The sequence below is a fragment of the Oxyura jamaicensis genome, chromosome 11 (genome assembly GCF_011077185.1).
Source record: "Oxyura jamaicensis isolate SHBP4307 breed ruddy duck chromosome 11, BPBGC_Ojam_1.0, whole genome shotgun sequence".
NCBI lineage: Eukaryota > Metazoa > Chordata > Aves > Anseriformes > Anatidae > Oxyura > Oxyura jamaicensis.
In genome coordinates, this window is record NC_048903.1 from 20,737,925 (window position 1) to 20,750,976 (window position 13,052).

General features: G+C 52.9%; 1 protein-coding gene across 2 annotated transcripts in view; it reads left to right on the forward strand.

The window, feature by feature from the left end:
* The window catches only part of ZFHX3 (zinc finger homeobox 3), a 475,206-nt gene that overhangs the window by 310,435 nt on the left and 151,719 nt on the right, over positions 1-13,052 (forward strand). Inside the window, exon 1 of one of the 2 annotated variants that reach the window (XM_035336636.1) lies at positions 10-1,662. The exons of the other annotated variant lie outside the window; for it this stretch is intronic. The gene's annotated coding sequence lies outside the window, so the exon portion shown is untranslated. Of the gene's footprint in view, positions 1-9; positions 1,663-13,052 lie in introns of those variants that run through there. 2 annotated transcript variants of the gene reach the window in all.

Consider the following 13,052-nt stretch of genomic DNA (forward strand, 5'->3'; position numbering starts at 1 on the left):
GCCCGTGTCTGCTCCCAACCTGCCCGGTGGGGCCGGCAGCGAGCCAGGCACCAGCTTCTGCTGGTGTTCTTCCTCCTCCTCCTCGTCCTCCCCCCAGATGTTGCGGGTCCCGCTGGGGTTGGGCAGCATCTGCTGTGCCGGACGGACGTGTCCGTCTGTCGGCGCGGGGAGGTGGGTGTTCATCTCCACAGCAACCGCCGGCTGACGAGCGGCGGTGCTCCGCGCCAGGTGCGCGCTCTGTGTATTTTCAGAGACGGAGCGTAAATATTGTTAAAAGTTGGTTCCCATCTGAAATGGCTCCTGGCCGGGGCTGGAAGCCCGCGGCGCGGTGCGGCCCTGCCCGGCAGCAGCACGGAGCTGCCTGCAGCGGAGGCGCTGGCTTGGAGGAGGCCGCTGGACGGCCTCTGTCCAGAGCTCTCCTCCGCCGCCAGCAGCCCTGCTTCGCCCTTGGGTTTGCTGCCGTGAGGAAGATACTTGGCTGTTGATTGTAATTTCATTATGTCACAAGGGCCAAACATGCCTCTTGATAATAAAAGGCAAAGCGGAGCAGCAGTAATTTCCCCCCTTCTCCCAGAAAACAAACATTTCCTAGTGATTTGAATCCTGCGGTTCACGTTGCTGGGGAGTAGGAAGGTGCCATCCCTGTAGTCCCTTGGCTTTTAGATCTTAAGTCTTGTAAGGGCTGAGTTATTCTGGTGCCTTTGATGGGAGTTGATGCTGGAGCAGCCGATGCATTTAGCAGCTCTGCTAAGAGGTTTTCTCCCATCCTCCCCACACCCCGTATCTGGGAAAGTTGAGCCTTCGCGGCCTGCAGCACGTTAGCTCTCAGTAAATGTTTGTTTTGATGGCACAAGCAAACCTGTGGAGAGCCAGTCCCTGCCTGGGGGGAGCAGTCACGCTCCAGGAGCGGCTCCTGACCCCACGGCGTCCCCACAGCACCTCGGGGCCACCGCAGGACCCCGCCGAGCGAGGTGCCCAACGTGCCTTGGGCTGGCGTCGGGCTCGTGGCCGTGCTCGCCTGGCTCCGAAATGGCTGGGGTCGGTGGCAGGGGTTTTAACCCTCCTCTCTCCACTGCCTTGCACAAACAGCACGATGCTCGGCAGAGAATTCAGAGCGTGCACTTAAATGCTCACCGTAACATGGTGGTGAGGTGCTTGACCGCACTAGGTGGGATCGCCAGGTTTCCTGAGTGGCTGTGGTGTCTGGTGATGGGCTGATAGTTTTTGGATTCCCTGTCCCCAAAGAAGGGAGCTGAGCAGGGCGTACAGGTGCAGCCAGCTGAGTTGAGGTCAGGTGCGTGTCATTTGGGATCGTTCATCAAGGTATTTTTGTTGAGATATTGCGTGATGGGAAAGCGTGCTAGAAGGCCTGGAGGCCAGCTCAGGAGGCCAAGTGGGGGGAGTGCTCGGAGCACAGAGCTGCTCGGTGTCACAGGCTTGTGGGTTACAGGGCTCGCTGCTCAGAGCTGTTCCTGCAGGTTGAAGGCGTTCTGAATGCAGGCTGTGCACAGCAGCTTGCGTGTTTCACCTGTACCTCTTGTGTTGCAGAAGCTGGGACACCCCAGAAGCAGAGCAGAAGGGTTGCCCCTGAGGTGCTTCGGTGCCGATAAGTTCCTGCATCCAGCTGCTGAGACGACACGATGAGGCCGTCGCTCTCCTTAGGTTCTCTCCGTTCGACAACGTTAGCTGTCGATACGTGGTGGTGGGAGCTGGTTGCCGATGAGCTGGCGTGGTGGCACCGCGCACCATCGTGGTTCTTCAGAGCCCTCTGAGGAGCGGTGCCGGGCGCCCCTTGCTCTGGCCTGAGGCTGCTTTGTGGCTGCCTGATCCGGGAGCCCGCAAAGCCCTTCGGAGCGGCTGCGCGCTGCCCGGAGGAGCGGGAGCGCCTGGCCGCCGTACCCGTGTCCTTGCGTGCATTTCCGATGAGCAGCCCCTGACTGTGCCAGACAGAACTGTAGATGTCAGGCTTTGCACAGAAAGGAGAGCGGGGAGGGAGGGCGAGGGAGAGCCGAGCGCGCAGCAGCGGGGCTGTGAGTTTCAAATTAACCTTCTGCTTTGTTGATGTCTAACGCGAAGCGCCCCCCGGCCCCCCCAGTGTAATGCACGCTGGCAAATTGCGAGAGTCGAGTGTGATTTACATAAAGCTATTAGGAGGAGCCAGCAGCGGGAAGAGCGCTTCAGCGGTGGCCCTTGGGAGCTGGAGCCGGACGCCCGTGCCACTGGGCAGAGCAGCTCCGGCGCTGGGGGAAGGGAGAGGGGATTTTCCCTTCCTTGGAGCGGTGGTGGGGACGAGGGGCACGGACCGGTGGCCTGGGCGTTGTTTGGCCCTGCCGCAGCCGCCGGAGGTGAAAGGAGCCTCATGGATCCTCGCCCTCAACTCACAGGGCTCGGGGCGCTGCTGGCTCCTGCAGGATGCTGCTGCAGTCGGCTTTTTCGCCTTCGGTTTTGAGGAAAGGGAATCCCAGCCTTTCCTCGTGGAGACAGGCCTGCAGCGTTGGTGCGTTCGCTCCTCGAAAGCTCCTACAGATGTCTGAGCCTAAATTTGTCCTCTTTTGTTTTCTCCTGTTAATTTTGTCCCTTTTAGTTTTGCATATTTCCTTTCCAAGTTCCTTTCTTCTGGCTGTTTTTCATCTTCGTACAGTTAAAAGCAGCTTAACACTGTGAGCTTGTTTGGAAGTCAGAGGATCCGTTTTAGTTCTGACGCTGGCTTTGGGCAAGCCACCAAATGTTTGCCTCAGCTGGAGTATGAAATGGGATAATGCTTGGTTCACATGCAGAGACTGTAAGTGGGGGTTTATTATGAAAAATCATAACGTATCTTAAATTCCAAAAGCATTGTGACATCCTTCAATTTTGTTCTGTTACTTTCTCCTTTTTTTTCTCCTTCCAGACAATGCACAAGCTGTTATGCTTTCTCCTGCTGCTTTCAGGTACATACATAAATACCTTCCTACCTGGAGCTGTAGGGCTCTAGCTGTGATTGTGCAGGAGGTCTGGGAGGAGGATGTCCCTTCCTCCTCTGTCCATGTTATACATAGAGAATGAATTCATTCTGTAGACTTGCTTGTTTTCCCAACGCTTTGAATGTGCTGCGGGATTTTGTCCTGGCATCTCAGAAGAGGAGGGTGCCCAGCTGGGGTGACGCAGCTGTGCTGATACCTCGTGGCGGCAGCTCCGTGCACAGCTGGCGGCAGAGCCGCGCGTTACCTGCCTCTCGGGTGCATGGCCGTACCTCCGGGCTTCTTGGCATGTGTCCTGTTTCCCTGACTTGCGGTGGGCACAGTTACTGCTTGCAGTTGTTGCAGGCCTTTACTCCGTAGGCTTGGTACAAGCAGATGCCTGGAGTCCTGGTTTTGTTGACCTTTCCTTGCGTAGGGGTTGCATGTGTGTGAATCTCACCGCCTGAGCCGGGTTTTTCGTCAGCTCCGTGATGCACCCACTGCTGCTGGGATGGGGAGAGGAAGCGGGTGCCTGGGCTGGGGGCTCAGGAGCACCCGTGGGGCCAAGGAGTCGGCCTGGGGGCAGAGGGGTTCTCCTGGAGGGGCCTGGACAACTCCACGAGGTGGGTCGTGCCTCAAACCTGTGCTCCAGTGCTGGAGAAGTGGGCGGCCGGTGTTCCTTTGGTAGCATCTCCTCATCCTTCCTGTTGCTGTGCCTTTCTGGAGCGCACCGCACTGGTGTGTCAGCATTTGTTGTTTTAGAGGCTCCGAGTCTCAGCAGTGCAACGTGAAATCGTAGCAGGTGTACTTTCTGAACTCGTGTTCCTCAGGATGAGCTCATCCAGGAGTTGTGCTGGCTCCTGTACCGCAGGAGAGCTGCTTGGAGGCGTGGGCTGGAAGCTGAGCTGTGCTGGTGGCTGTGGGGTAAGGAAGGAGGAGAAGAGCCCGTGGGGCCGGCTGGTGCTGGAGGAGGGCAGGCGGGGTGCACCGGGCAGTGCCGCATGCTCTGTGCCTTCCGCGTGCTCTGCGTGGAGTGGGACGTGTGCTGCGTGCTGGCCGAGGATGCCTGGCCCCTGGGGGTACCTCACCACCCCGTGCCTGCAGCTGTTTCAGAAACCATTTGCTTGGCCAGTGGCAGGGGCTGTCTGAAAGAGCTGCCATGGAGTTTTTCCTTGGCTGTCTTATTTTAAGCAGTCTCTCCCCTGTTTCCTTGTTATTTTGAGCAGAATGGAAGTCCTGGAGGTTTGCATGAGATCCTGGAAATTCCCCAGGTGGGTCTGGTGCCAGAGCAGCCCTGCATGAAAAGCTCCCTTCATGGCAGGCTTGCAGCGGTTCCACCTGAAACTGCAGATGTTTAAGCAACGGAGCAAAATTCTGAAAGTGCCTGGGGAATTGCTCAAAACAAGGCGCAGAGGAAGGCTTAGCTCTGTGCTGCGGAGCGCGGGCTGGGGTCAGTGTGCAGGCAGGGGGAATGTAACTCGCTTCTCCCTTGAGGGCTCCCAGCTGTGCTGGGGCCATGGACCAGGTTGCCAGAAGCCCCCTGCGAGGTCCTAGTGCAGTTGGCGACATGACCGGGAGCATCCCAGCCAACTGTTCGTTCACTGGTGCTTCTCTGGGTAACGTCACTCCACGTCTCTGTGGTGATGGATGCTGTCTGGAGAAGAGGTTTCCATCCATCTGGTAAAACATGATCTGGTCACTTGAGGCAGGACCTGGATGTCAGGACTCTGGTTTTTCTTCCTTCAGCCGTCTTCATCACAGCGCCGCCGTGCTTCTGGGTACCAAGCCCCTGAAGCAGCGATGATTAGTGAGATGCTTTTGAGGAGATCCTGCAAGGAGCCGTGGCTATGCTCTAGAGATTGTGCATCGTGTGGTTTCGCTGCTGCTGGTTTTCAGCACTGAGGCAGCTGTCTGCTGTGTTCAGTCCTCTGTCAAAAACACGTTTTGGCCTCTTCTGGTGAGAAGGGGAGGGACAGTGCAGGGCACAGCCTGTTGAATTGCCGAGACCAGGGAAGAAATAGCCAAGTGTGCAGTTCATTACAGAAAGCAAAGAACACGAGCAGGCCACCTCCCTCTCACCGCCTGCCTTGGCCTGTGCCGAAGGAGCTGGATGCCTCATGGAGCTTGCAGAGGGTTTGGACCTGCTGGGCACAAGGCAGCAGTGGCTCACCTGAAGCAGGGAGCAAGTTCTGCAGTCACCGCTCTGCGAGGCAGGCAGGGAAGTGCCACCTCGATAGAGACAAACTGGCAGAGTAGGGCTTGGGAGCAAAGTTCTTGTTTGCTGCAGGATTCGTTCTGTGCCTTCAGCTTTGGGCTCTGGCTTTCCTGGGCTTCTGCTGGGGCCGACGGTGTTTGGGTTCAGGACCCTGGTGGGAGCAGGGGTTGCTCGTGGGGGCTCTGTGGATGGGTCCTGGTGATCACGTCCGTCTGTGGAAGCTCACCAGCGCTGGCCCAGGACAATGCTCTGGCTTCCCTGAGGCCTGGATAGAGGTGTACGGCAAGGATACAGTGCTGCAAAGTTGATGTTTGTCACTACTTTCGGGGATTGCTCATGCCTTTTTGACAACTAGAAATAAAGCAGGACTCAGTTACACAGTGCAGATGGTTCACTAGAGCAGATAATGGTACAAAAGGGCTTGTCTTGGTAGAAGCAGCTACTTTGGGTACTGCAACAGAGAGGACAGGTTTTGTTCTTTAACAATTTCATTGTGTTGAGTGTAAATGTGTTTTGTTTTGTTTGAAGGTTCCTTCTTCCTTGTATGAGCCTCTTGCACAGCAGAGGAAGAGAAACACTTAACAAAAATAGAGCATGTGTTTTCTTAAAATGAGATTGCTGTGGCATGTTTAGGACTTGAAACTGTGTGACTTTGAAGTTGACTTCATTTCACGCTGGTGATATCCTTTTAACTGTCTTAAATAAACAATACAATTCAGCTCTAAAAGTGTCTTGTGAAAAGCTGTGCTTGGTTTCTAATTCTGTTTCAAAGATTTTCATAACAAATATGCTCATCTTACTAGCAAACCTTCCTACTTAGAAAAGTTTGCGTTGATTTATTATTATTTTTTTCAAAGGAAATACTTACACATTAGAATGCCCCGTGGACATTATTTTCAGTTCAAGAATGGTTTATTTTAGTTTGGCTTAATTGAATTGGAAACAGTTATAAGCTGTACCAAAGCTAGTTGATTTCAAACCAAAATAAGAATGTCCGCAAGCAGGTTTATACCATGGTGAGAAAGTCAAGCTGCATTCGCATGCATGAATTTGTCATTTACTCATGTATACAGAGACTTGGCAAGGAAATCTCTTGCAGAGCTGAGCGCTGCCTGTGTTATTACGCAGGGGTAAGAGGAGTCAGAGGCAAGAAGTGTTGCAGAGGCCATAGTTTTTGCATGTGTTTGAAGCCAGTACTGCTGCTTAGAGCAGTCCTGCCTTGAATGCTTTTTCTTTTTGCTGGCACAGGACTTTGGTGCGGTGGCATAGGGAAGTAGTTTAGGGAAGAGGCCTGGGTAAGAAAAACTCTGCCAAAGGAGAGGAGGGGAGAAAAAAAAAAAAAGCTTCCTCTGTCTTTTTTGTTCTTTTTTTTTTTTTTTCCAGCTTCCCTTTAATTTGAAATAATCGTGTGATACGGTGTGTCACTGCAGAAACTACTGTGCTGAAACACAGTGGGGGTAGTGCAGGAGCAGGAAAGAGTGCCCTTCCCCACCAGTGATAGCAGGGGCTGTTTCTTTTGCTACCGTGTGAGCTTACAGTGTGTGTTGAAATAGGGCCTGAATGCAGCTGGTATAGGGCTGCTGTAGAAGGCAGTGCCTTTGGTGATTTTTATTTCTTTGTCTCTTCCTTTTATTTCTCTCTCTCCTCCTTTCAGGAGTACAGTGCAGTGTAACTCTGAGGATTTCTGCGTAGCCTTGCAGGGCTCTCCCTGCAGCAGCTCTTTGGGAAGGGGGAGCCGAGCCCCTCCGAAGGTTCTTCCCCATCTGGGGCCCTGGCTGCCGGGAGCCAGCAGCTCTGCTTGTGGCTGCAGACAGGAATTGCTAAAATCTGCAGTGGCAATTCTTCCGCACTCGGCCGTGTGGGGTTTCCTGCCTCTAATCATGAGTTTCTCCAGCAACTTTCCCTCTGGAGCACGTGTGCAGCTGGGCTGTTTGCAGGCTGAGCTCTGGCCCATGGGCAGTGCCGTGTCTTGCACCTGTGCAGCTCCAGCTGTGCTTCTGCAAACCTCTGCTGCAGGTTTTGTGCCCCACTGATTTCTGTCACTACCTCCCACTCCTGCCAAAGGCAAGCATGTCAGAGCATCTGTTTAGCCTAGATTACTTCTGTTTTGGTCCCCTTAAATACATAAATAAAATCTTTGCTTCCCTCTGGTCTTCTGCAGTAGCAGTGGTCAGTGTTGCTCTGAAGGAGCTGTCTCCTGTTCTCCAAGGCGTTCATTAACTGAGTGTCTCCATGTCCTCTTTCCTGTCTCTCCAGCCAGACTGACCCAGAGACTTCCAATCTTTAGGATTCTGATAGTCCCGGTCATTTTTGAACCCTTCGCTCTTCTATTCAGTGTTCTTTGCAGTTATAAAACAAACACTTGCTGCAGGTTTTAAAACTTTGTTTTTTTTGTTTGTTTGTTTTTTGTTTTTTTTTTTAAGCAATTGCAAGATAACACATAGAAGCAGTCTTTCACATCTCTCCTAGCACTGTAGCACCCTGGAATATAATTAAATGTAGTGGAGGGGATGGCAGGGGGACGCGCAGGCCACCGGTGACAGCCGAGAGCTGCCTCGGCCAGCACATGTCATGTTCTTCTCCCTGATGGCAGGTTACACTGGGGCTGGATTTTGCTCCTGGATGTCAGCTGTGTTTGCATAGTATTCCTGTTGTCTTTGTAAGTCAAGGCTGTTTAGACTGCACAGCAATACACATCTGAAGACCAAAGGCTGACGGGGAGCTCGCTCGAGGTGAGGCGTCCGCCTGCGTGTAGACGCGATGGCCTGCGGTAGCGCGGCGCAGTGCCACACACCCGACAGTGCTGGGTACGGCTTTGTGCAAACGTCGTGTTGGACTGGAGCCCATCGGGACCACTGATGCTTTTCTGCTATCTGCGGCAGCAAAGGGCTCTCTTTTATTGACTCAGAGCTGAACTTGTGTGATAAGACAGGCCCAAGTGAGAAAACTCTACCAGGTTTGTTGAAACGTTTCAGACGGGGATAAACAGATGCAGCCCCAGCCCGTGGACACGCTTGCTTGTGTGCAGGGCTTTATCGCGTCCTCCTTTGGCTGATGCTCGGATGTCCATGTAGGGTGTTGCACTAATTTACCTCCATCAGTTGCTATAGTGATTTAGCTACATCGGTACAACATTCAGCTCAGTTTCACATCACTTCAGCTTTGTCCTCCAACAGTAATGGACATCTTTATATAGATGCCCATTTTCCTGGTCATTAAAGAGCAATTCCTGTATAAAGCCATCAGATTCTGATTGTTGCTACAGATTGAAGATTTCTTAGTGGTTTATTCTGTACAAAGTCATTAGTGAAGAAAACTTTATACCCCAGAGTGAAAATGTGAGCTTAACAACTGCCTTCCAAGCCAGGACTCATTACTCCTGCAAACACATACTCGAGAGGTTGAACAAGAAGGATGGTTTCTAAATCAGGTGGTGAAGGACACGAGAGTAGGAGCTGCTGTGAGAAGCTTTTGTGATTTCTTTATATTCAGGTGAAAAAAAAATCTGGTTTAGAATATTTCAACTTTAATACTCTTAAAACCATTTAGGTGTGTAATATCTGCTGTGGTGGAGAAGCTCATTCTTTCCATCTTGCTTGATTGTTCAAACTTGGCTCCTGTTTAGTTGTGTCATGCTGCAGCCTCTCTAAGAAACCAGGCATGCTCATTGACTGCAGATAAGGAGGTAATGAATTTCTAAACACTGTTTTGAAAATGCCTGCCTGGGCATAGTTCAGTGGATGTTTCCCATTTATGGAGGGGCTCCGTATGATGCTTGGGGGAGAAGTGGGCAGTCCCAGGACGCTGCAGAGTCGGGACGTTGCCGGTTTGCTTTGTTAGAGCTGACAGACCGCTCCGAGTTACAGTGACGAGAAACTTGCATTTAATAAAAGTCGCTGTGGAAGGGTTCTTGGGATCTTGCCAGGGAGAGTTTCCTGTTTAAAATTAGAAAGTGGAATTTTTTTCTTTTAAGCCTTGATGTAAACTGGTAATTGCTCGAGTTTTCTTTTAAATCCTAAGATGCTAGTTGGAGGGGGGCAGAACAAGCAGAACCCCTCAGAACAGTGGACTTGTAGGCTTTGGCTTTTTGTGAGAGGAAAAATAGTGAATTTCTTACAATAGTGAGTCTCTTTCTGTGGCAACAAATGAATTGGTAGGCAGTGAGCAAATGCAAAGCGATCAGACTCTGTCCGATCCTCAGCAGGCACTGGGGAGGACCCAGGCTGTGCAGCTGGGCAGAGCTGCAGCGCTGCTGGTGCCCCAGAAGTGCCAGGAGCTTCAGGAGCAGGGAGGCAAGCTCCACTGAAAGGCAGTGTGATAAAGCAGACTGGTTTTGTTCTGGCTTTTGGAAGGGTGAGCTTGCAGAGCTGCAGCAGTAGCCCTGGATGCTTCAAGTCATTTTTACTGTTTCTGGCTTTGGGACGTTCTTCCAGCGTCCCAGGTGTGGGACTGGTTATTTATGATCCGTGCTGCCTCCTGCATCCTCCCTGGAGGAAGAGCCCTGGTGAGAAGGCTCCTGCAGGTGCACAGCGTCTCAGGGAATCAAGCCGATGGGTCTCCAGGTTCCCCTCAATGCTTGCCCTTTGCCTTTACGCTCCCTGGGACGAGAGCGCTGTGGCTGGACCGAGAGGCATCGCCCAGGTGCCTCTCCCGTGGTGTGTCTGGCTCTGGCCGCCGCAGCAGGCGGGGGGCGAGGGGTGCATGGGAGGGGTGCTGGTACTTTGCTCTTAAGTGAGACTGGAGAATTTATTCCATTCCTTTGTTGCCTTTTTTTTTTTTTTTTTTTTTTTTTTTAACGTGTGTGGTTGTGTTTTGTTTTGTTTTCTAATATGGAAAGAAACCTTGTCCCTGTGGCTTCTGTTGCTGCTGGTAATGGGAGTGTTCGCCGAGATAAGGCCCCTCTCCCTCCTGCCCCCCCAGGAGGAGGCTGGCAGCCTGCCTCCACTCTGCGACCCACCTAGCACGGCCGTCCGGGCTGGATTTGTATATGCTAATGGGCCTGGCTTGTCCTAGCTTGTTTGTAATGATTTGTGGCTGCATTTATATGCAAATACTAACAACTTGCTGCTGAGTTAATTAGCGTTTTTTCTCTTTGCTTCCTGGAGCTGCAGCAAAAGGTCTTTATTCTCCCCATTTCGGGTGTCTGACCTGCCCCCCGCTCCCCCCGCAGCAGCACGTGGCTGCCGGGTGCCGCCGGGCCCTGGGTGCGGGCTCTGGGTGCGTGGAGCCCGGGCCTGGCCCCGCGGCTGCTCCCCGGGGTCGGCCGCCTGATCCACGGCCTCCACGGGCCTGGCGAGCAACGTGCTGCGGGCACGTTCTGCCGGCTGGCCCCGGTGGCTGTTGCTTTGTGGACGGGGAAAAACGGGGAAAACCAAGCCGCCCTCCCTCCCTGGACGGGCGCACTGTTTGCTTTTTAATGTCGAGGTGGAGAGCATTAGCTGCGATTGGATGAATGACTCTCGCCAGACAAGAGGCTCCAAAGGCCTGTCTGGTGACCTGGACATGACAAGGATGGAGTGGGAACTGCTGGCCTTTGACATCAGCGTGGAGTTGGATTTTCACTTTTGGGGAGGGGAAGGCAGGCATTTCCTCTTCCCGGGAACAGCGTGTCTGTGTGCTAGCTTGGACTTGAGGATTTTGCTCCTTGTAGTCTTTCATTCCGTCTCGCTTTTTGCGGTCTGCGCAGGTGTTTGCTTTTGCCGGAGCCGTGAATTTGCGTGCCGATGAGCTGCTCGCTGTGCTCAGGGCCGGAGGCAGGAGGTGGGGTACAGCACAGCGCCCAGGGGCAGGCGACAGGGGGGCTGCGGAGCCCCCCACTGGGGAGCAGAGGGGCTGGGGAGCCTGGGCAGTTCTGCGAGTATCCTGTGCTGCTGCCACTTCTTGCTCTGCTTGCTCATCCTTCCCTTCCTCCTTTCTGCCTTCAAGCCAAGCCTTTTTCACGGTTACTGCGTCAGAACTTTAGTTGTTGTTAAGCCTTTGTGTTCACCCTGGAAGGTAGGGCCCGGGCAGAGCAGAGGAGCCTGAGTCTGCTGCAGCCTCTGATTGCTGCAGAGGCAGGGGCGGCACCGTCCCCGCCTGGCTGGGGCAGGGGTTCTGTCCCCGGGCTCTGTGTGCTGACAGCCTGTGCACGAGGCTCTGTATTTTAGACTCTTGGCTCTGTTTACTGATTTTCATGTTGTATTTGCATGCTAGTTAGCTTGCAAGTTCTTTGGGCAATAAAACACCTTAAATGGAATATGACATTCTGAGGTCCCACCTAGATACTGGGAAGGAAGCAAGTAACGTGTGAGGCCACTGAAAAGTCAGCAGCGGAAATTTTATCCCTAGGTTGTCTCTTCAGTCTTTTCCACCGTGCTAATGTTTAGAGCCTTGTTGTTTTGTTGTGGGATTGTGGAAGAGTGAGTTTATGGTGTGATAGAGTAACTTCTCCAGCCTTGGATTCAGCAAGAAGAGGGGGATTTTCCTAAGGACGGAGCTCTGCAGCCTGATGTGAAAGTGACTAGAAGTGGTAGCTGGCTGGTCAAGAGTCTTTTACCCTGTTTCTGAAGCCCTGATTGCCACGTATTTTCACCCTCACGGCTACAAAATGAAAGAGTTTTGGTAGAGTACTTTATTTTGGTTTCCTGCTGTAACACCCTTTGCATTGAAGAACCTCTTAAACCCAGTGGTGTTCATCATTGGTTGGGTTTCAGACCGAGATGATGTGTTTTTCCCCGCCTTTACTTTTACTTTTCCATTTTACGTCCTGCAAGGCGAAGGGACGTGGAATTGCAGACCTGTCCTGCTGCCATGCTGAATAACATGGTTTTGATTAATCCAAGGGGAGAAAAGTCAGTTTCTCGTAGCAACCCTGATGATTAAAGCTCCAGGAGAGGCAATTATTCCTGGTGTACGAAACTCTCCTACCACACTTGTCATGGGTGTTTTTTAAAGCTCATCCACTGTGGCAAGGCTCTGCTGCTTTTCGTAGCAGTGTTCATGGAGGCTTTGACAGGCAGATGCCTTCCCCCTGCCCCTTCCTCTCCTTTTTGTTTCTGGACTTTTCTGTGCAGCGTATGTTCTTCCTGCAGGAGAGCTGTCACAGGGCCACAGGTAGCAGTAATTGTCTGCTCCAGGACAGGGCTTCCCCTGCTGGCGTGGCTCAGGGAAGGCTGTGCAGCGCTTGGTGTAAAGCTGAGCTGGTGGCTTTGCTCTGTCCTGCAGGCAGGTCTTGTGGCCGCCTGCCTCAGATGGGCTGGAAGGAGGGAACAGAAGGGGTTTGCAGCTGGGCGATAGCTGGGACGGTGCCCATGGGCTCCCAAGCGTTGGAAGAGTCGAGCATCAAGCATCCCTGGTGCTCACTGTGCCTGCCTCGGGCTGCCCACGTGAGTCTGTCCGTCTGCCAGCCTTGGTGCTCAGTGAGCCCCACCTGGAGATGCTTTGGGTCTGGAATAAGAAAAGTGGCGACTTCCAAGCAGAGGCCTCCAATCCTGCTGGTCTGGCTGAGAACCTCTTGGTGTGAAGACGGCTTGACGTGGCTGCAAAGCCGTGTGCTGTGGGCCGCTGGTGCCTGGCAGCGATCTGTGAGCTAGGACGTGCTGGTGTCCCGCTGACCCTGGGGGCGTTCCTCAGTGGTGGAGGAGGCGTCCTGAAGTCCAGCTCATTGAGACGTTTTCCCTGAAAGGTTCAGATAAAAACTTTCCAACACAGCATCTGTAACGAGCAATAAACGTTTCAATAAATCACCAGAACTTAGTGATTTTTTTCCCCGTGCTCCCTGCTTGCTGGCCTCCTCAGGGGTTTCCTGTCTTTGTATCTTTCCCTTCTGGTTGATCTGTATCTTTTCATTTCATCTTCGTACCTTTTCCCTTTCGTTTGCAGTGTGCCCGGTGACTTGGTGTGAGGATGGTTGTGCCTGC